We start from the raw sequence: 20,990 nt of genomic DNA on the forward strand, positions 1-20,990 counted from the left end.
CTGGTCTAAGAGAAACTCATGACCCCCAAAATTCAAACATAAGTGTGATTGCTTTTATCTATTATTTAATTTTGTTTTCCCAAGTTTTACTTGTACAGTTTTAGAAATAAAAGTTTCATACATTATTGAAAAACAACAGTTCACTGTTATGCACCAACTCCTCCTTCCCAGACTCGATCATTTTTGCAATTCTTTCATCTATTTAGTTTGCTATTTCCCTCCATATTCCTTAGTACCACATTTATGCTATTCCTTGATTTTTCAGTTTTAAATGTTATCTCTTAAGTTACCAAAAGGGAGTTGACACACAAATGTATTTCTTCCCCTACACCCATCCTCTCTAAAGTTATGTTACCATACAACTTGAGCTAAATATACAGTTTCCATTATTTATTATACCTACATACATATTACCCTCAACTGAGTCATATGTTTCCTTTGTACTTTTTTTCTCTAGCTTTTTGTTTTCCCTGCAGTTATCAATTGTCTTGGTTTTTATTTTTTAACCCTTTGCCTACTTTCTTATAAATCTATCCCTAATACATCTTCATATTCTGCCAGAATGTAAATCTCCTTTAAAAAAACAAAATCAAGAACAAAAAAACCTTCAATCATGCAAACCATTCTGGGACTTCATCTCTTTGGAGCTCTCTGTCCTCCTGGACAGATTGGCCCATTATCTGTGGTGCACATCTGTCATCCTGAGGTTCCCCCGTGACCATACTGGGGAGTCCCCTTGCCTTTGTCCTCTCTCCTTTTGGTGGAACACATTCTTCTCTAATTGCTGTGAAAGAGTTCATGAGAGGTTAATATTTTGAGATTTTGCCTCTCTTGAAAATGTCTTTAAATTCTAACTCAGTTAATTGATTATTTGACTGGATCTAGAATTCTAGAGAAGAAATTCATTTCTCTCAGAATTTCGAAGATGGTGCACCATTGCCTTCTCAATTTCAGGATTGCTGCTGCCAAGTTCTAACCATATATGCCCAGGTTATCAGAAGTGAGACGTATTTTTCTCTAATAGCTCTTAGGAATTTTCCTTTGACCCCAGTGTTCTTAAATTTCACAGTGATGTCCTTTGGTGTGATTTTTTTTCAATCTTATGTAATGAGAAAAATTTTCTTCTCCTCACATTGTCTCTGTTTTAGCCAGTTTCCTACTTTCCTGTTTTACATGTTTTAGCAACTTTTTTTTTAAGACTTGTTTTTTACTTCTCTCCCTTCCCCCCTCCCCCACCCCCATGGTCTGCTCCCTGTGTCCATTTGCTGTGTGTTCTTCTGTGTCCACTTGTATTCTTGTCAGTGACACTGGGAATCTGTGTCTCTTTTTGTTGCGTCATCTTGCTGCGTCAGCTCTCCATGTGTGTGGTGCCACTCCTGGGCAGGCTGTGCTTTTTCATGTGGGGCAGCTCTCCTTTACGGGGTACATTCCTTGCACACGGGGCTCCCCTACACGGGGGACACCCCTGCGTGGCAGGGCACTCCTTGCACGCATCAGCACTGCGTATGGGCCAGCTCACCACCTGGGTCATGAGGCCCTGGGTTTGAACTCTGTACCTCCCATGTGGTAGGTGGACGCTCTATCAGTTGAGGCAAATCTGCTTCCCAGCAACTCTTAATTTATGTTTAGATTTACATGCAATAAGATTAACTCTTTTGATGTACAATTCCATTACTTTTAACAAATGCATAGAATAATATAACCACCACCGCAGTCAAGACACATAACAGTTCCATCTCCACACAAAAATTCCCTGATGCTGCCCCTTTGTAGCCAACCCTGCCTCTATAATTCTATAAAAATGGCATCATACAGTATGTAGCCTTTCAAGGCTGTATTCTTTCACCTGGTATATTATATATGAGATTCATCTATGTTGTTGCATGTATTAATAGTTCATTCATTTTTATTGCTGATTAGTCTTCAGTTGTGTGTATGCACCACAATTTCTCTATCCATTTGCCTATTGAAAGACGTCTGGGGTCATTCTGGTTCTGGAAATTATTAATAAACCCGCTATAAAAATTTGCATTCAGGTTTTTGTGTGAACATAATTGCTGGGTTATAAGAATAGCTATACCATTTTGCATTCCCACAAGCAACGTATGAAAGTTCTAATCACTCCACATCCTCACTAGCATTTGATATGGTCAGTTTATTATTTTTGTTGGTTTGTATTAATTTTAGCCTTTTCAATAGGTGTACTACACCACTATAGTAAAGTAGTTCTAAACTGTATTTCCTAATGGCTCAATGTTGAGCATTTTTTCATATGCTTATTTACTATTCATATGTATTCTCTGGTTATATATTGTTCAAAATTTTGCTAATTTTTAATTAAGTTATGTAGTCTTATTAAGGAATTTTGAAAGCTCTTTATATATTTTGGATATAAGTCCTTTAAAATATGTGATATGAATTTTTTTTCTCCCAGTCTGTAGCTTCTATATATAGATATAGATATAGATATAGTTTAAGATTTATTTTATTTATTTATTCCTCCCCACCCCCTTGTTGTTTTTCACTTGCTGAATCTGTTCATCTTCCTTATCTCTTTAGGAAGCACCAGTAACCAAACTGGGACTTCCAATACAGGAGGGAGGTGTGTAATCACCTGAGCCACCTCCACTGCCTGCTTTGCTGTGTTTCTCATCATGCTTTTTCCTCCCCACATTTCTTGTTACGTCATCTTGTTGCACCAGCATCCCATGCCTGAGCTGTCACTATCTTCCTTAGGAGGCACCAGAAACCTCTGCTCCCTGCTTTGTTGTGTCTCTCATCATGCTTTTTCTTCTTGTGTCTCTTGTTGGGTCAACTTGTTATGTCAGCTTGCTGTGGCTGCCCATCGCACCAGCTCTGTCTTCTTTAGGAGGCATCAGGATCTGAACCAGCGACCTCTCGTGTGTCACCTGAGCCACATCCTCTTCCCTGAGTATATATTTTGATCTTCTTAACAGTGTCTTTCAAAAACCAAAAATTTTCTACTTTGATGAGTCCAATATATCAAAAAAAATTTAGGGATAGTACTTTTGGTATCAATTCTAAGAAATTATTGCCTTACCCAAGCCACAAAGATTTTCTCCTATATTTTCTTGCAGAAGTTTTATCATTTGGGGTTTTACTTTTGATCCATTTAACATTAATTTATAAAGTTTTGCATTTTCTTCTGCCTCTATCTTTTGTTCTATAAGTTTTCCTCAAATGTGTGAGGATACTTGGCTTCCACTCAAGTAATTTAAAAGAGGGGCACTAAAAAAGTATGTGAATCCCCAACTGTTAGCATCTCTAGTCTTTTTTTTTTTCCGTTAGGCAGGTCAGATTTTCTGGGAGAAATACAGAGTTAGTACTATTACCCTAAGTCAGTCTCCAGCACAGTAAACCAGTGAAAACTTTATGAATGAAAATATAATGAGTAAATAAGTCTGTGATGCCCTGCATATTCTCTCTTTTGTAGATTCCTGAAATATAATACATCAGCATATGAAAGGCTAAGTCCAGCAATATAATAATATAATAATAATAATAAAGTATTTAAAACCCTGCTTATATTGTACCAAATGCAGATAATCTTGGAACCACATAATATCTATTAACACCCAAATAGACAAGGGCTCTGGGGAACCTGTTTTAGAAAAAGATGTTTAGATTTTGGTATTAAAGATACATTAGTTTCATAAAATTAATTTTTTATTTTTTCATCTTTTCCTTAAAATTCTTAAATTTTCCTCTAATTTCATCTCAGAATACAGGTATGTATTTTGGAATTGAATTCTTGGATGAATGGATTAAAAACTTGTTAAATCATCTGTTAAAGGACTTAGTAGGGAAGGAAATTTTAATATTAAAATGTGTTTTAATGCTTTCAGTGTATTTATGTTTTGTTACTTGATTCAACTTTTATCAAATTCGTCAGTAGGTTGTGAGTTTCACATTTTAATAATATGTTTGCCATCCAATTTTACATAGGACTTTACAAAATAATTTTAAACTGATAGCGTCTGCTGTGTATCCCTCTTCTCGCTTTTAAGTTTTTAATTTGTTTTCTATTTTTGTTAAACATGTTTGTCCTAATTTTTGCCTACCATTGATTTCCTTACAAAGAACCAGTTCTTGAATTTATTTATGAAGTTCTGCTTTATGTTTTCTTAGTTCTAATTTTATAATTAGTTATTCCTCTTTATACATTGTATGCCCATTTAAAAAGATGTATGATTATTGTTTCATGCATTTGTTTTTTAAGTCACATAGAAAAATAAAAGACATTTACAAACCAAAAATACAATAATATTGGTTTTTTAATTTATTTATGTGGTCATCTTTATCAATTTCTTTATTTCTTCATAAGGCTTTGATTTACTGCCCATTGTCCTTTAATTTCAACCTGAAGGACTCACTCCCTTTAGTCTTTTCTTTTGGGTGGGTCCTACTAGCAAAAAATTCCGTACATTTTTGTTTATCTAGGAATCTCTATTTCTCCTTCTCTGAAGAATGGGTTGATTGGATACAGCATTTTTGGATGTCAGGTTTTCTTTTTTTCTTTTCCCACACTGTAAACATATCACCCCACTGCCTTCTGGTCTCTGTTTTCTGATGAGAAATTGACTATTCATCTTACTGAAGATCCCTTGAACATGACAAGGTAAATCTCTCTTCCTGCTTCCAAGCGTCTCTTCATTTCTTCCTCTTTGAGCATTTAATTCTAATGTGTCCAGGTGTGAATATCTTTAAGTTTATCCTACTTGGAGTTCATTAAATTTCTTGGATGTGTAGATGCATATCTTTCCTCAAATTTGGGGGATTTTTGGCCATTATTTCTTCAAATATTCTTTCTGTCCCTTTTTCTTCCTTCTAGGACTCCTGTAATGCTAGTGCTGATATGTTTGATGTTGTCCCACAGGTACCTTAAAAATCTGTTCATTTTTCTTCATTTTCTTTCTCTTCCTCTGACTGAATAATTTTAATTGTCCCATCATCAGACTTGCTGATTCTTTTTCCTGCCTCATCGTATCTGTTGTTGAAGCCCTCCAGTGAATATTTTATTTCAGCTCCAGAATTTTTTATTTCAGCTCCAGTACTTATTTCTTCATATATCACTCTCCTGATTTCATTTTTCCCCCCATGATTTCCTTTAGCTCTCTTGTCATATTTAAGGCAGTTGATTTAAAGTGTTTATCTACTAAATCAAATGTATGGGTGTCCTCAGGGACTTTTTCAGATAATTTCTTTTCTTCTTGTGTATGGGTCATACTTTCTTGGTTCTTCCAACGACTTGTAATTTTAGTTGAAAAGTGGACATTTTGAGTATTAAAAGGTGGTAGCTGTGGAAATCGATCTCCCCTCCTTCCCCAGGGTTTAATGATGTTGTTTTTTGAGGACTGTAATCATCTGTTTAGTGACTTTTCCAAACAATTTTTTTCAAAGACTGAATTCTTTGTCCTGTGTTGTCACTGAAGTTTCTGTTGCCTTATCTCTGGGGGCAACAGTGACTTGCCACATATTACCATAAACATCAAAATTAAACAGCCACTTTCTTCATTAAGAATTCTCCTCATTACTGTAAGTTTTTAATTGAATTCTGAAGTTGTGAAAAACTTGATGGTTTAAGTTTTTGCCAGCTTAATTGTTGCCTCAGTGGAAAGTCTGATTCTTGAAGCTCCCTATTCTGCCATATTCTGAGATATTCAATAGAAACTAACTTCTCATTGGAATTTTTATCATTATTTTGTAATTTTAATATTCAATAAACCTATATTCTAATTCTAATCTTTGTACTAAATCTTCATTATATACCAAATTTCTCAATATCATTTCACAGAGTATGTGAGTTCCTGAGAAAATAAATATACTCATATGACTCCTCGACCTGAGGCAAATGACATGTAGTTGCCTGTGTGCAAGGCAGCCAACTGCAAATCAATGCCTATAATTTAGAGATACTTCCATGGTTGCTTATTGTGGCAGTTTTGAGATTATTTTATGAATCCCAAAATGAGAAAGATTATGTTTGTAAACTAATCTGTTCCTCTGGGTGTGATACCCTTTGATTGCATTGGGTTCAGCTGAGAGGTCTTTGAATGGATTGCTTGATAAGGTTACTTTAGGGCTTTTTACTTAGATTATGTCAGTGAGGTGTGACTTCAGGTTGACTCTTTACCCCCTTATTGGGTCTGATATAGATGGACAAACATGGACAGACACAGGGGGAAAAAGGAAGCTGCCATATTTGATACTGCTGTGTAAGAGAGATGATAACTTAAGCATGAAGCCCCAAAAGGCTGGGCCTTTGGAGTAACTCAAGATGAGATGGTAGGAAGCGGACTTGGCTCAACAGATAGAGTGTCTGCCTATCACATGGGAGGTCCACAGTTCATACCCAGGGCCTCCCTGACCCGTGTGGAGCTGGCCCATGTGCAGTGCTGATGCACGCAGGGAGTGCCATGCCACACAGGGGTGTCCCCCACGTAGGGGAGCCCCACGTGCAAGGAGTGCACCCCATAAGGAGAGTCCCCAGCGTGAAAGAAAGTTCAGCCTGCCCAGGAGTGGCACCACACACACAGAGAGCTGACGCAGCAAGATGATGCAACAAAAAGAAACACAGATTCCTGGTGCTGCTGACAAGAATGGATGCAGACACAGAAGAACATACAGCGAATGGACAAAGAGAGCAGACAGCTGGGGAGGAGGGGAAGGGGAGAGAAATAAATAAAAAATAAGTCTTTACAAAAAAAAGAAGATGAGATGGTGAACCCAGAGGGGAAGGCTAAAACCTCAGGAGAGATCAATGATTATCTGCTTTACCATGTGGCAACACACCAGGATCAACAGTAGCTGACATTGGTTAAAAAGCATATCCTCTGATGCCTCAATTTGCACATTTTATGACCTTGGAACTGTAAGCTTTTACCCAAAATAAATCCCAATTACAAAAGCCAACATATTTCTGGTGCTTTGCATCAGCACACCTTTGGCAAACTGAAACACTTATTAATGACTATTGAGAAACAGAAGTACACTGGAAACAGCTTTGAAAGCAAAAGGATTATGCAGGGAAATAAGTGATACTGATTTCCTTTTGTCACACACATTGAAATGTAAGCCCTCTTTTTTCCCATATATCTGAATTTCCAGATCTTATCCTATCAATGGAGATTTCAGCAGTTCTGGTATCTCAGAAATTGCCTCTACAATAATTTTTTCATGGCAATATTACATACTTTTAGGCTCACCTTCTGTAGCAGTTTGATATGGTTATAAATTCCAAAAATAGATATTGGATTATGTTTGTAATCTGGTCTGTACCTGGACATGAATGAGTTATGATTAGGGCATTAGGGCATTAGGGCATTGGGGTGCCCTTAGGGGTGGGGACTCACAGATAAAAGACATGGCAAAGAACAGAGTTGAGGGATTTTGATGTTGGAGTGTGATGCTGAAGCCTTAAGCTGGAGCCCCAGGAGGTAAGCTCAGAGAGGAAACAGAAGCAAACCTCAAGAAGAGAGAAACCCTGAGCCCAGGAAAAAGAAGCCTGAAGAAGGGAGAAACCCAGGAAGCCTGAACCCTCACAGACATCGACAGCCATCTTGCTCCAACACATGAAAATAGACTTGGTGATGGAAGTAATTTATGCTTTATGGGCTGGTAACCGTAAGCTTCTACCCCAAATAAACACCCTTTATAAAGACCAACCAATTTCTGGTATTTTGCATCAGCACCCCTTTGGCTGGCTAATACAGAATTTGGTACCAAGGAGTGGGAAAGTGCTTTTGCAATTACCAAGATGCTGGAACAGTTTTATAAATGGGGAAGGGGTATTTTTTGGATGAATTGTGAGATGCTTGGAAGAAAAGACCTATAGTGCTTTGAACAGACTGTTGATAGCAATATGGATGCTAAAGACACTTTTTATGATGCATTAGAAGTAAATGATGAAAATATTATTGGAAACTGGAGGAAAGGCGATTGTGTTTTAAAGTTGCAGAGAACTTAGCAAGATTAACTCCTGGTGTTTTATGGAAGGCAGAATTTGAAAATGGAGAATGTGGCTTAGCTTCTGCTTGCAGGTTATAGCAAAATGCTAGATGAGAGAGCTTTGCTGAGGACTTAACTGTTGGGTACAATGAAAACAGAAACTGATTCTGTAAATTCCAAGCCTCTGGAAATCAAGCTCCCAGGTGAAAGTGCCCCATTGGAGGATTTAACTACACTTGGAACTTGTAAATCGGGATTGAAGATACAGTTATGTTGGAAAGACTTGTGGAAAGTCTGACTGTCTGATGGCTTGGACCTCTATTTCCTGCATGCTAAACCAACAAGGTATTTGAGAGAACTGTATGAACAAAACCACTGTCAGTCTGGAATAAAAAGGACATGGAAAGGAGAGATTGAAGGAGAAACAGCTTTAAGAGGAAAACTATAGAAGCTGAGATCTCTCGGGCCAAGAGAGGAACCCCACCAATGTGTACAGAGAGGGTGAATTTGCATCAGCATTTGAAGAGGGTGGATGTTCCCAACCTATGTTCTGGGAGAATTTTGCTGCCCTAGGGTACGGGGAGGGTGGAGCACATTTCCCAAGGATTAGGGGAATTAAGGTCAGCACCCCACAAGTCTGAGAGGGGTGGACCTGTTCCCCCAAAAGGTTAAGGAAGGCCAGGTGGTCAACTCGTTGCTCTGAGAGGGTTGAGTCTGCACGCCAAAGGCTAGGGAAAGCCAGGTGGTCAGCTTGTTGCTCTGAGAGGGTCGAGCCTGAATACCAAAGGTCAGGGGGAATGTTGTCTTCACTACACTGTACTAGAGGGGTTAAGACTCTAACCCAAAGATTGGGTAAGGTGTGAAAATCACCCCAACACTCTTGGAGGATGAGGTCTGGAGCTTGGTCAATACCCAGATGCTTGATGCGGGTGGAACCAAGAAAATGGCTGTTGGACAAGCTTGTGGAAAGGGTGGATTCCCATAAGGCACCAAGGAGAAGAAACCATCACTTAAGAATGACTCTCAGACTGAAATCAAATGGAGGATGCCCTGCAGGTTTACTGAACTGTAGAGGACCCATGACTCAAATTTTCTCTCAGTTTCTCCTTATTGTAATAAAAATGTTTATCCTATGTCTGTCCATTTGTGTACTGGAAATAGATAAATTGTTTTGTAAGTTTCAGAGGTCTATAGTGAACAGACTTTGCCCCAAGACAAATTGTATTTCTTTAAATTTTTTGTAATATGATTTAGTACTTGCATTGTTACTGATTTAATGTTTTTTTGAATATCGTAATGTCTTTTTGGAATTCAGAGAATGGAGTGTAGCAGTTTGATATGGTTATGAATTCCAAAAATAGATATTGGATTATGTTTGTAATCTGGTCTATACCCCGGTGTAAGTTATGATTAGGGCTTTAACTGGGCCACATCATTAGGGTGTTGAGTCCCCACCCCTTGGTGGGTGGAGACTCACAGATAAAAAGCATGGCAAAGAACAGATTTGAGGGACTTTGATGTTGGAGTTTTGATGTTGGAGTTTGATGCTGACGCCTTAAACTGGAGCCCCGGGAATTAATCTCACAGAGAAAAGAGAAGCAAGCACCAGGAAGAGAGGAACACTGAGCCCAGAGAGAAGCAAAACCCTGGAAGGGAGGAACCCAGGAAGCCTGAACCCTCTCAGACATCAGCAGCCATCTTGCTCCAACACATGAAAATAGACTTTGGTGAGGGAAGTAACTTATGCTTTATGGCCTGGTATCTGTAAGCTCCTACCCCAAATAAATACCCTTTATAAAGACCAACCAATTTCTGGTATTTTGCATCAGCACCCATTTGACTGACTAATATACCTTCCCTTTCCAAAATTATTGTAGCAGCAACTATCAGAGGCTGAACCAACCTTAAGTTCCTTAGCATAATCAGCTTGGAACTTATATTCCTAACCACTATTTGTGCTTGCCATCCATGGCATCTTAAGATGTCATGTATGACATGTCTTTCCCTATTATTAGCTGAATAATACTGCTGCTGGACCAAGGTTTCAAATGCCCCAGAAGGAGTGTTCTTCCTTAGTCACAATCACCTCTCATTGACTTCAGCCTTAGTGCCGTGGAAGACGGCTGCCCACTTCTCTGTGTACTCAGACTTGCCTCATGTTGTTCACCAGTGTATTGCTGCTGAGAGAATTTTATGCTGAAATAATTTCCCTCAGAATGCCAACATACATTTGTTGCTGGGAAGTGCTTTTCCATTCTGATTTTGTTTCTTTTAGATGATTTTTTGTTCTCCCCCACTACTGCCCAACCCAAAAACTTTTAGGTTCTTCTCTTTTATTCTTGGGGATCTGAAATTCTTTTGCTCATTTTCTTATGTACTCAGTGGAATCTTAAAATCTGGAAATTCAAATCCTTTATTTTGGGAAAATTTTCTTATATTTTATTTGACTATTTCCTCCCTTCTTATTTCTCAGCTCACATTTTTAGGAACTCCTGTTAATTGAATATTGTACTTGCCAAAATAGTTTTCTTTATTTACTTCTTCTCTTTCATTGTCTATTTCTTTCTCGTTCCCTCTCAGAGTATTGGGTGGTGTGTTTTGTTCTCTTCTGTTCCTTGTTCCATTTCCTATAGTGGGTTGACTAGTTGATTTTGCTCTCTCACATTAAAGACTCTGAAAACATCTGGAGGTTCTCAGCTACCCATTCATAATTAAGAGAGAGAAAGAAGCACATGTGGAAGCTCTGTAGGCATGGGCAACACTTGTTGACCAGTGGGTTTCAGAGGAGTTTGATTGGACAGATAGCTGTTCTTTCCTTGAGGAGGGACTCCCAAATGTCAATATCATGAGATATTTACTCTGAGGAGATTTATTTTATCCAGAGAAGTAACCTCCCATCTTTATCTGGCTCCCATATCTTGAGTGCAATGTGATGAAAAAGGATGAGGATTCCAAAATTTACAACCCAGCTTTAAGTAGATCACCCTGCCATGGTACCTACAAGTCCTGAGCCTCTCAGCATTTATTGGGGGTGAATTGGGGCACTTCTTGTTAGTATATTTGATCTCCACTCCCTGCCATCCACCTTCAGGCTGCTGTTACCACTGCTTTGCTGAGGTATCATTCCACCATCTGCCTTCTAACTTCTAAAACACTGTTGAAAGTTCTCACTGAATTTGTCTCCCCTTCTTTTCATTGTCCTTGTATGGAATTATATGTTTCTTTGATTACTTCAGTTCCTTTGTATATTAGTCAGCCAAAGGGGTACTGATGCAAAATATCAAAAGCCTGCTGGCTTTTATAAAGGATGTTTATTTGGGGTAGGAGCTCACAGATACCAGGCCATAAAGCATAAGTTACTTCCCTCACCAAAGTCTATTTTCACATATTGGAGCAAGAAGGCTGCTGACGTCTGCGAGGGTTCAGGCTTCCCGGGTTCCTCTGGGCTCAGCTCCTCCATTTTCTCCACAGCATCAGCTGTAGAGTATGAGGCTCTCTAGGCTTTGCCTTTCTCCACAAGGTCAGCTGTGGACTATCAGGTGAACGGCTCTGTCTTTCTCCCCACAGCTCCAGCTTAAGACCAACATCAAACACCAACATTAAAACTCCAACATCAAGAACATCAACATCAACTCTGTCCTTGGCCATGCCTTTTATCTGCGAGTCCCCACCCACCAAGGGGCAGGGACTCAATGCCCTACTGACAAAATCTAACCTAACCTCATATGCCCAGAGGAAAAGAACAGTTTACAAACATAATCCAATATTTCTTTTTGGAATTCATCAATAATATCAAACTGCTACACCTTGTTTTTACTCAACCAAACTAAAAATTGAAATATCTTACAAATATGTCATATGCTTATTGTAACTAATTAATTGAGTTATATAAAATTAAAAAAATGAAAGACATAACTCTTCTTCCAGCCCCTCAAACCACACTCCTACCCCCACCAGTCACTCTTTTTTTTTTTAAGATTTATTTATTTATTTCTCTCCCCTTCCCCCCACACCCGGTTGTCTGTTCTCTGTGTCTACTTGCTGTGTGTTCTTCTTTGTCGCTTCTGTTGTCAGCGGCACAGGAATCTGTGTTTCTTTTTGTTGCGTCATCTTGTGTCAGCTCTCCGTGTGTGCGGCACCATTCCTGGGCAGGCTGCACTTTCTTTTGCACTGGGTGGCTCTCCTTACGGGGCACACTCCTTGCGCGTGGGGCTCCCCTACGCGGGGGTCACCCCTGTGTAGCACGGCACTCCTTGCGCGCATCAGCACTGCGCATGGGCCAGCTCCACACGGGTCAAGGAGACCTGGGGTTTGAACCATGGACCTCCCATGTGGTAGACGGACGCCCTAAACACTGGGCCAAGTCCGCCACCCCCACCAGTCACTCTCAACACAAGTATTTACACTTATAAATATTATTGATTGGATAAATATATGGTTAGATAGATGAATGGTTGATACTTTTTTGTTCAATTTTTAATTTTAAGATAATTGTAGATTCTTGTCCAGTTGTAAAATATAATACAGAGAGTTCCCTTTACATAGTTTTCCCCAATGGTAACATTTGCAAAACTGTAGTATGATACCATAACCAGGATATTGACATTGATGCAGTCATGATACAGAACATTCCCATCACCAGAAGGATCCCTCCTGTTGTCCTTTTATAGCCACACCTACTACTATCCTGCCCTCACCACCTCCTTAATCTCCAGCAACCACTAACCTGTTCTACATTTCTAGAATGTTGTCTTTTCAAGAGTGTTATATAAATGGAATCATACAGTATATATATTTTGAAATTAGCTGTTCCATTCAGCATAATTCTCTGAAGACTGGTTGTTTCATATATCAATAGTTCATTTCTTTTTACTGCTGAATATGGTATGGATGTGTACCATAGTTCATTTAGCCTCATTGAAAGAACATTGAGGGTATTATAAGTAAAGCTGCTTTAAACATTTGTGTACAGGCATTTGTGTGAACGTAATTCTTCATTTCTCTGGAATAAATGCCCAGAAGTGCAATTGCTGGGTCACATGATATTTGCATATTTTGTGTTTAAGAAATTATCCAGCGTTTTCCAGAAGGGCTGAACTATTTTCATTCCCACCAACAATGTATGATATAAAGGATACAGCTTCTCTGCATCCTATCCAGCATTTGATGTTGTCAGTATTTTTCATTTTAGCCATTTTGACATGTGTGTAGTGGTATTCCATTGTGATTTTAAGTTGCATTTTCTCAATGGCTAATAATGTTGAACATCTGTTCATGTGCTTATTGGCCATCTGCATATGCTCTGCAGTGAAATGTTTCTTCATGTCTTTTATTTATTACTGTTTGTTTATTATTGTTAAGTTTGAAAATTCTTCACATATTCTAGATACTAGTCCTTTGTTGGAAAGGTCATGTGAAAATATTTTCTCCCATCGTCCAGCTTGTCTTTTCATCCTCTTAACAGGGTCTTTCTTAGAGCAAAAGTTGTTTGTTTTTTTTAAATTTTGATTGTCAAATTTATCAGTTTTTATTTATGGATTGTGCTATTAATGTCAAGTCTAAAAACTCTTTGCCTAGCCATAGATCCCAAAGATTTTTCCCATGTTTTTTTTTTCATTTTAAAGACAATTTCTTGATGTATATCATTCATAAATGAACATACATGTATAAGTGTATAATATAAGTTGTGAACTTAAAAAACAAAAGTGCATAACATAGTACAGGGCTCCCATACATCACCCCATCCCAACTACCTTGCATTGTTGTGAAACATTTGTAACAATTATGAAAGAGCATCATGAAAATATTACAACTAACTATAGTCCCTATCTTATATTTGGTGTAATTTTTCTCCCAACTCACCCTATCATTTTTTTGTTCATAAACTATATAGTTTATCAAATTGTGCAATCAGTGGCACTTGTTATAATCACCAAGTTGTGCATTGTTCACTTCAATCAATATTAGAGCATTTCATTACTCCAAAAACAGCAAAAATCAAGCCACTATGATACCCATATGTTAGCACTGCTAATTACAAATCCTATTTGTTTTTTGTGGGTTTTTAAAAATATTTTATTTATTTCTCTCCCCTTCTCCCCATTGTCTACTCTCTGTGTCCATTTGCTGTGTGTTCTTCTGTGTCCACTTGCCTTCTTGTCATGCAGCACCAGAAAACTGTCGCTTTTTTGTTGCGTGATTTTACTGTGTCAGCTCTCCTTGTGTGCGGTGCCACTCCTGGGCAGGCTGTGCTTTTTTCGTGTGGGGCAGCTCTCCTTGCGAGGCGCACTCCTTGCAGGTGGGGCACCCCTACGTGGAGGACACTCCTGCGTGGCACAGCACTCCTTGCACACATCAGCACTGCGTGTGGGCCAGCTCCACATGGGTCAGGAGGCCCTGGGTGTAGAACCTTGGACCCTCCATATGGTAAGTGGATGCTCTATCATTTGAACCACAACCACTTCTCTACAAATCCTATTTGTACACTTTCACCATTTCTGTTCATTTACAATGTTTTACCAATTCTGCACAGATTAAACCTTAGCTTTCCATTCTCTAATCACATTCTTTTCTCTGGTGACTTACATTCTAGCTATTAACTCCACGAATTTGCTTATTATATTGAGTTCATAATAATGAAGTCATACAATATTTGTCCTTTTGTGCCTGGCTTGCATCACTCAAGCTAATGTTCTCCAGATCCATCCATGTTGTCATATACTTCACAGCTTCATTTTCATCTTATAGCTGAATAATATTCCATCGAGTGTATATACCACACTTTGTTTATCCATTCTTCAGTTGATAGGCACCTGGGTTGTTTCCATCTTTTGGCAATCAGGAATATTGCTGCTATGTGTGCAGATGTCTATTCATGTCACCGCCCTCAGTTCTTCTGGGTTTATACGTATTAGTGATATCACCAAGTCACATGGTAGGTCTTTATCTAACTTCCTTGTGAACCACCAAACAAAATTCCACTGTGCCTGTATCATTCTACATTCCCACCAGCAGTGAATAAGCATTCCTATCTCCACATCCTCTCCAACACTTGTAGTTTTCTGTTTTGTTAATAGCGGCCATTCTAATAGCTGTGAAATTATGTATTATTGTAAGCTTTGATTTGCATTTCTCTAATAGCCAGTGATGATGAGCATTTTTTCATGTGTTTTTTTTTTTTCCCATTTGTATTTCTTCTTTAGAAAAATGTCTCTTTGGGTCTTTTGCCCATTTTTTAATGTTTTTTTTTGTGTCCTCTTTGTCGAGCTGTGGGATCTCTTTCTATACCATGGATACCAAGTCCACTTTCCTGGACTTCGCAGGCTTATTGAAAACCATTGAACGTAGAGGTGCAGCTCTATTTCTGAATTCTCAGTTCGATTCCATTGATCAATGTGTCTGTCTTTATGACAGTATGCTGCTGTTTTGACCACTGTAGCTTTATAATACACTTCAGAGTCAGGGAGCATGAGTCCTCTGACTTAGCTCTTCTTTTTTAGGATGTTTTTGGGTATTCAGACTCCTTTCCCTTCCAAATAAATTTGGCAGTTGATTTTTCTATTTCTGTAAATTAGGCTGTTGGAATTTTGATTGGTATTGCATTGAACCTGTAAATCAATTTGGGTAACATCAGTATCTTTGTGATGTTTATTTTTCCAATCTATGAACACAGAATGTCCTTCCATTTGTTTAGGTCTTCCATGATTTGTTTTAGCAATGATTTGTAGTTTTCTGAATACAGATCCTTTCCATTCCTGGTTAAATTAATTCCTAAATATTTGAGTCTTTTTATTGCTATTGTAAATGGAATTTTTATTCTTCATTTCCTCCTTAGCTTGCTCATTACTAGTGCATAGAAATGCTACTGATTTTTGTGTGTTGATATTGTATTCTGCCACTTTGCTGACTTCATTTATTAGCTTGAGTAGCTTTGTTGTGGATATTCAGATTTTCTAAATATAGGATCATGTTATATGCGAATAATGAGAGTTTAGCTTCCTCTTTTCCAATTTGGTTACCTTTTATTCCTTTTTCTTGCCTAATTGCTCTAACTAGAACTTCTAGCACAATGTTGAATAACAGTGATAACAGTGGTCATTCTTGTCCCTGATCTTAGCAGGAAAGCTTTCAAACTCTCCCCATTGAGTATGATGTTGGCTATGGGATTTTTATATATGCACTTTATTGTGTTGAGGAAATTTCCTCATCCACCTATCCTTTGAAGTGTTTTTATCAAGAAAGAATGCTGGATTTTGGCAAACGCCTTTTTGCATCAATGGAGATAATCATGTGTTTTTTTCCCTTCAATTTGCTAATGTGATGTAATGCATTAATTGATCTTTTTATGTTTAACCACACTTGCATAGCAGGAATAAATTCCACTTGATGAGGTATAAGTTTTTAAATATGGTGTTGGATTCAATTTGCAAGTATTTTGTTGAAAAATTTTGCACCTATGTTCATTAGAGAGATTGGTCCATAATTTTCTTTTATTGTAGTATCTTCATCTGGCTTTGGTGTTAGGGTGACGTTGGCTTCATAAAATGTGTTGGGTAATTTTCCTTCCTTTCCAATTTTTTGGAAGAGTTTAAACAGGATTGGTCTTAATTCTTCTCAAAATGTTTGGAAGAATTTATGTGTGAAGCCATCTGGTCCTGGACATTTCTGTTGGAAGATTTTTGATAACTGATTTAATCTCTTGTGATTGGTTTGTTGAGTTTCTGTATTTCTAGTAAAGTCAATATGGGTTGTTTGTGCATTTCTAGGAATTTGTCCGTTTCATCTAGGTTGTCTAATTTGTTGGCATACAGTTTCTCATAATATCCTCTTATGATCCTTTTATTTCTGTAAGGTCAATCATAAAATCCCTCATTTCATTTCTGATTTTATTTATTTGCATCTTCTCTCTTTTTTTCATTGTTAGTCTTGCTAAGAGTTTGTTGATTTTATTGATTTTTCTCAAAGAACCTCCTTTTAGTTTTGTTGATTTTCTCTTTTTTTTTTTTTTTTTTTGTTCTCAATTTCATTTATTTCTGCTCTAATCTTTATTATTTCTTTCCATCTGCTTGCTTTGGGATTGGTTTGCTGTTCTTTCTCTACTTTCTCCAGTTCACTTATGTATTTGATTTTAGCTCTTTCTCTTTTTTTAATATAGTTTGGGGGGCTATAAATTTCTTTCTTAGCACTGCCTTCTCTGTGTCCTAGTTTGATATGTTGTACCCTCATTTTCATTCATCTCATGATATCTAAAAATTTCTCTTGCAATTTCTTCTTTGACCCACTGATAGTTTGAGAGTATGTTCTTTAACCTCCATATATTTTCCCCTTCCCCACCTATTGTTGATTTCCAGCTTATGATTAGAGAAAGTGCTTTGTATAATTCCATTCTTTTTTAATTTATTGAGAGCTGTGTTGTGGCCAAACTGTGGTCTATCCTGGAGAAATATCTGTGACTATTTGAGAAGAATGTATAACTTCCTCATTTGGGGTGCAATGTTTTGTGTATGTCTGTCAGGTCCAAATTGTTTATCATCTTGTTCACATTCTGTGTTTCCTTGTTCATCTTCTGTATAGCTGTTCTATCTAATGATGTGAGAGGCATGTTGAAGTCTCCAACTATTATTGCAGAGATGTCTATTTCACCTTCCAGGTTTGCCAAAGATTGCTTCATGTATTTTGGGGCACCCTCATTAAATGCACAGATATTTATGACTGTTCCCCTTCCTGGTGGATTATCCCCTTTATTAATATATAATGGCCTTCTGAATCTTACCACTTTTTTGCATTTAATGTCTGTTTTTTCTGCTACCAGTATAGCTACTCCTGCTCTCTTTTGCCTACTATTTGCATGAAATATCTTTTTCCAACTTTTCACTTTCAGTCTATTGCATCCTTGGGTCTAAGGTGAGACTCCTGCAGATGGCATATTGATAACTCATGTTTTCTTATCCTTTCTGTCAGCCTACATCTTTTGATTGGGGAGTTTAATCCATTAACATTCAATGTTATTACTGTAAAGGCATTTCTTTCTTCAGCCATTTTATCCTTTGCTTTCATATGTCATATCTAATTTTTGTCCATCTTTTTACATTTTTGGTTGCCCTTTCTGACAGTCTACACCCTCCTCCAACCCTCTCTCTCTACTCTTTCCTTTCCTGGCTGCAGAACTCCCTTTAGTGTTTCTTGCAGAGCTGGATTCTTGATTACAAACTCTCTTAATTTCTATTTATCTGTGAATATTTTAAACTCACTGTCGTATTTGAAGGACAGTTTTGCTGGTTAAAGAACTCTTGGCTGGCAGTTTTTCTTTTTCAGTACCATAATTATATCATACCTCTGCCTTCTTGCCTCCATGGCTTCTGAATATAAAGCCATGCTAAATATTGTTGGATATCCCTTGCATGTGATGTTTCACTTTTCCTTTGCTGCTTTCAGAATATTCTCTTTATCTTGGCATTTGGCATTATTCATATTATGTGTATTGAGGTAGGTCTATTTGGAATTATTCTAATTGGAGTGCACTGTGCTTCCTGGACAAGTATATCCATGTCTTTCTTGAGAGTTGGGAAATTTCTGGCCATTAGTTCCTCAAATACTTTTTCAGTGTCTATTTCCTTCTTTTCTCCTTCTGGGACTGCCATCATACCTGTGACACATATGTTGATGTGCTTCATGTTATCATTCAACTCCCTGAGCCCAAGCTCAATTTTTCCATTCTTTTCTCTCTGTGTTCTTCATTCTCTTAAATTTCAGTTTTTCTTTCCTCTACATCACTGATTCTTTCTTTCATGATTTCAGATCTGCTGCTATTGTGTGCCTCTGCTGTACTTTTAATCTCAATTATTGTATCTTGCATTCCCATAAGCTCTGTTATTTTTCTATCTAAGATTTCAAATTTTTCTTTGTGCTCATTCACTGTCTCCTTAATGTCTTTTATATCTTTAGCCTAGGTGTCCAAATCCACGCTTTGATTTAGGAAATTTGTATAACCCTCATTAATTATCTGTTTCAAGTACTTTGTTTCATCTGGAGCTTTGTGTGAGTCATGTCTTCCTTTTTCTTTGTATGGCTTGTAATTTTTGCTGATATCTAGGTATCTGATTCTGATGCTGAGTTTATTCTGATGTTCAGTTTCTCTCTCGTTTAGGGATTCACTGTTAATTAGCTGTGTGTTACCACTGTTCTTTGACACTTGGTTCCACTTGTTCTAGATACTTAGGGTTGCCCCTGTTTAGCTGCTGAAACCAGGGCTAAGGACCCAGTAATGAGGTGCATGCCAGTTTCCAAGGACCTTGGAAGAGAGGCAATAAAGGCACCTGATTACTTCTTTTATCTATCTATCTATCTATCTATCTATCTATCTATCTATCTACCTACCTACCTATCTGTTTTCCTTTTTTCTGATTTGGCCAGCAGATGATGCCCTTTAGCAGACCTCCCAGCTCAGACGCCAGATGCTAGGGGCAAATACATTCAGAGTAATTCCTCAGCTGGGTGGACAGTGCAGAAGCAATGTCCACAGGGCTGCCCAAGCCTCACAAACTTTCTCATAGACTGTTCTCCACCATTGGCCAGCCACACCCTTCCTGCCTCTGCCTCTTCAGCAACCAGCCTGGGGCAGTAGGGAGGGTGTTTGAAAAAGCAGATTATCTTTAACTCCCTGCCTGCTCTCAGGGCACTCAATGTCATGGCCCCACCTGGCCTGGAAGTTTGGGACCCTCCAATGCAGCAAACCTAGTTTGCTGGCCAAAATATGAATTTGCTGTAGGCTCAGTCCCTCCTCTCCCCTCTCCTTGGGGAAGAGGATCCCTGTAACTCCCTCGGTCCACAGCCATTGCAGTCCACAGCTGCTGCAGCCCATAGACTGCTACTTGCTCCATAGCTGGGGGAAAGGTGCCTGCTGCTGCTTTTGCAGCTCTACTCATGGGATTTTTTGGTCAGCCGAGCATCCTTTCTTTTGTCCCTATCTCTTCTGGTTGGTGTATCACCTTCCCCTGGTATCCTGAGCCCCAGAGCATCCCTCCAGAAGTCTCTGCCTCTTCTCTAGCTATTTTTTCCTGGGAGAAGTGATCCCTTTACCTCTCTAATCCTCCATTTTCCTGGAAGTCCTTCTTCCATGTTTTTATATAAATATTTTATACTTTTGAATATTACATTTAAGTCCATGATCCATAGAGTTAAATTTGTATAAAGTGTGACTTAGGTTAACGTTTAATTTTTTTGCCTAAGGATGTCCAATTGCTCCAGCACCATTTGAATTGCTTTTGCAACTTTGTCAAAAATCAGTTGTGCACATTTGTGTCAGTTTCTGTGTTCTTTATTCTGTTCCATTGATATATGTGTCTATTCCTCCATCAATACCACATAATCTTGATTACTGTAGCTATATGTCTTGAAATAAGTAGACTGCTACCTCTACTTTATTCTTCTTTTTCAAAATCAGTTTTAACAATTTTAGTTACTTTGCCTTTCCATATAGATTTCAGAATAATCTTACCTAAATCTATAAAAATTGTTGGAATTTTTATAGAAATTATGTTAAACCTATATATAAATTTGTGAAAAAATGCCATCTTTACTATGTTGAGTGTTCCAGTCCATGAACATACTGTGCATATCCACATATTTAGATATGCTTTGATTTCTTTCATCATTTTGCAGCTTTTAGCATACAAGTAGCATACATGATGATTAGATTTATGCGTATTTCTTCATTTTTGAGCAATTGTAAATGGGATTTTCTTTTTAATTTCAGTCTCCTTGTGTTCATTACTAATATATAAATGAAATTGATTTTGTATGTTTATCTTGTATCCTGTGACCTTGCTGAACTCACTTATTTTAGGAATTTTTTGTAGATTCCTTGGGATTTTCCACAGAGACAGGATGTAATCACATATAAGGATAGTTCTATTTTTTTGCTTCTGATCTGTATGCCTTTTATTTCATTTTCTTGCCCATGGCACTGGCTAGAACTTCCTGCTCTTTATTGAATATGAGTATGAAACATACTTGGACATCCT

At 38.0% G+C, this 20,990-nt stretch overlaps 1 protein-coding gene across 1 annotated transcript in view; it reads left to right on the forward strand.

Annotated features, from left to right (window-relative positions):
- DNAH6 (dynein axonemal heavy chain 6) overlaps window positions 1–20,990 on the forward strand; it is a 320,342-nt gene that overhangs the window by 154,979 nt on the left and 144,373 nt on the right. The gene's annotated exons all lie outside the window — the stretch shown is intronic.

The sequence above is a fragment of the Dasypus novemcinctus genome, chromosome 17, assembly GCF_030445035.2.
Source record: "Dasypus novemcinctus isolate mDasNov1 chromosome 17, mDasNov1.1.hap2, whole genome shotgun sequence".
Taxonomy (NCBI): domain Eukaryota; kingdom Metazoa; phylum Chordata; class Mammalia; order Cingulata; family Dasypodidae; genus Dasypus; species Dasypus novemcinctus.